The 3,379-nt window shown below is 33.1% G+C and overlaps 1 non-coding gene across 1 annotated transcript; it reads right to left on the bottom strand.

The window, feature by feature from the left end:
- Positions 1-741: 741 nt before the first annotated feature.
- On the bottom strand, positions 742-814 carry Trnar-acg (transfer RNA arginine (anticodon ACG)). Its single transcript has one exon. It is a non-coding gene; the product is annotated as a tRNA-Arg (tRNA).
- Between the last annotated feature and the right edge of the window lie 2,565 nt (positions 815-3,379).

The raw sequence follows: 3,379 nt of genomic DNA on the forward strand, positions 1-3,379 counted from the left end.
CGTCGTAAACTTAAACCCGAGCCAGACCAAGTGGAAGAGCCCCTCGCGAGCAAACACCAGTTACAAGTTGTTCGTCGGCAGCGGCTTCCACGGCGGACGTCCACCATCCGCGTAGCCCGGCCGTCTTTCACCTGGACAGGTGAGAGCCGCGACGTCTGATTGGTAGGCCTGCGGCATCCGGTGAACCGGTGATTACCCCCATTGGTCCCCGGTCTTTTGTCTTAGCTCTGCCACCATCACGTGGGGCGTTTTTGTTTCCAGCGTCGGATGCCCGTTTTCATATATCAGCCGTTTAATTCCCGGCCTGGCTGGTTATAATTATTGTTATTTCTCTCTTTTTTTTTTTTTTTTTTCATGCGGAACGTTATTAAATTTCGTTTTCGCGTGTGGAGTTGCCTTAATGCGAGGTAGTAACTTTTTAATTAGATCATATTTAAGTCATTTTATTTGGTCGGTCACGGCAATTTTATGTTTTAATCCGCGTCGCGTAACCGTGGGATTTTTGCTCTTTTAAAATTGGTTTGGGTTTATGGTGTTTATGGGGTTTGTTAAACCGACAAGGTCGACTACATAAATGAACTACTAAATATTAAACTTCAAATGTGTCTATTAAATTCATTCATTTTATAATTATTAAATTATTATTCAGTTTATAGTTATACAAATATAAATATAGTCATTAAAAATATAAAATAATTAAAAATGAATGTAATGTAAATAAAAAAAAATAAAAAAAGTAATCGATCCTGCCAGGATTCGAACCTGGAATCTTCTGATCCGTAGTCAGACGCGTTATCCGTTGCGCCACAGGACCCCTATTAAAAATAGATTACCAATTCAATTTAAGTGACATATTATTTATTATAACAATATAAATATTTAAATAAGTACAAATATGAACTATAAGTGTATAGACAATATAAAAACAATAAATCTATAAAACTCTGTATGTATAATTATAAAATTATGAATCTGAAACTATAAAACTGTGTTACTATGAAACTGGAAAGCTATGAGAAACATTGAAACTATGAAAATCTATTAAACTATGAAAAACCATGAGGTTAGTTGAAACTGTGGAACTACACGAAACTATATAACTACGAGAAACTATGAATCTACGAAAAACTACATACTAGAAACTATGAGACTACAAGAAACATTGAAACTATTAGAAATATTGAAACTACGAGAAACTGTGAAACTACTAAAAGCTATGATACTACTAGAAACTATAAAATTGTGAGATACATTGTAACTATGAGAAACTATAAAACTATGGGAAACAATAAAGCTATGAGAAACATTGAAAGTATGAGAAACTATGAGACTAAGGGAAAATATGATACTACGAGAAACTATGATACTACGAGAAACTATAAAACTATGAGAAAATCTGAAACTACTAAAAATTATGATTCTGCGAGAAATATTGCAACTATGAGAAACTACAAAAATATGAGAAACTATGAGACTAAGAGAAACTATAATACTACGAGAAATTATAAAACTAGGAGAAACTATGAGACTAAGAGAAACTATAATACTACGAGAAATTATAAAACTAGGAGAAACTATGAAACTACTAGAAACCATGAGACTATGAGAAATTTTGCAACCATGAGAAACATTGAAATTATAAGAAACTATAAAACTTTGTAAAACATTGAAAATGAGTAACTATGAAACTGTGAGACTAAGAGAAACTATGAAACTACGAAATACTATGAGACGACAAGAAACATTGAAACTATGAGAAGCTACAAAACTATGAGAAACATTTAAACTGTGAGAATTTATGAGGTTAATTGAAATTATGAAACTATGAGAAATTTTAAAACTACTAGGGACCACGAAACTATGAGTAAATATAAAGTTACCAAAAAAGTATGAATCTGTTAAAAACTATGAAACTACTCTATAACTAACTACGAAACTATGAAACTATGAGACTATTAAACTATGAAACTATGAAACTATGAAACTATGAAACTATGAAATTATGAAACTATAAAACTATAAAACTATGAAATTAGTTTATAGTTTCTCGTAGTTTCATAGTTTTTTGTATTTTATAGTTTCTCTTAGTTTCATAGTTTCCGGTTGTTTCATAGTTTTTTATAGTTTCATAATTTTTCGTAGATTCATAGTTTTTCGTAGTTTCATAATTTCTTGTAATTTTATACTTTCTCACAATGAAACTATGAAAATTGTGAACTACCAAATTAGGAAACTAAGTAAATATGAAACAATGAAAAGTATGAAACTGAACACTACGAATTATGAAATTAAAAAACTATGGAAACTGAGAACTAAGAAATTAGAAAACTAAGGAACTAAGGAAATGGGGGGCTACGAAATTAGGAAACTACGAAACTATAAAATTGTAAAACTTTAAAACTAACAAATTACTAAAACTAAGGAACTAATAAACTATAGTACTGCGACATTAGAAAGCTACGAAACTATGGAATTAGGAAGCTATTAAACTACAGAACTGTGAAGCTATGAAACTATCAAACCATGGAACTACGTATGTAGAAAATGTGATCTGTTTAATAAAATGAGACATTGTACACGTTTAATAGTGAAAACTTTATTGACACGACAAAGACAGTACAATTTTCGTGTTCACAAATAAATGTGCCCAGTTATCAGGACACAACCATCACCCACACGACACACCCTCACAAAAATCCCAGCATCTGTTCATCAAGTAATCGGGCCAATTATTTCGATTCATTTGCGGTTGTTTGTTGGGACGTATCAGATGCCCCTACCGACCCCCGGTTTGTCTTCCGTCCCGATAATCGTCAGGTGATAAGGCGTTGCGGGGCTCAGCGCCTTCCGCACAAGACGACGCAAATAGCCGCTTAATTGAGCTGTATTGTCCTGTCTGGACGATCGAAATTTCCTTCAATGTCGCTCATCAGCCACGTGCCACTTCACAAATCCACTTTCCACCCTGTTCTGCGGCCAAATATTGACTTTCCTGGATTTGGGGGGTTGGCTCATAAAGCGATTGGTGGATAAATGGGTTTGTTTAAGGTTTTACTGTGTTTTATTAGCTACTATAAATAATACAATGTTTAATAATGTATTTTTATTATAGTTTTTGATGATTTTTGAAAATTTTCTGGTACATTTGATTCCTTTGTTGATCATAATCCCCCCAAAAAATCATTAATCCTAGTTTTTCGCACGGAATTCCAAGTAGAAAAAGTCATTATATCCCATTCGAAAAAGCATTAGACCTTTTCTCTCTGCACATTAAACACAATAAAAAATCCTTTTGTCACGTCAAAAATGTTGTCTTTCACGCACGACATAGTTTCCCATAATCTCAATGCGAACAATGGCCAAACAATATTTTTCACAA

The sequence above is a fragment of the Aethina tumida genome, chromosome 4 (genome assembly GCF_024364675.1).
Source record: "Aethina tumida isolate Nest 87 chromosome 4, icAetTumi1.1, whole genome shotgun sequence".
Lineage (NCBI taxonomy): Eukaryota > Metazoa > Arthropoda > Insecta > Coleoptera > Nitidulidae > Aethina > Aethina tumida.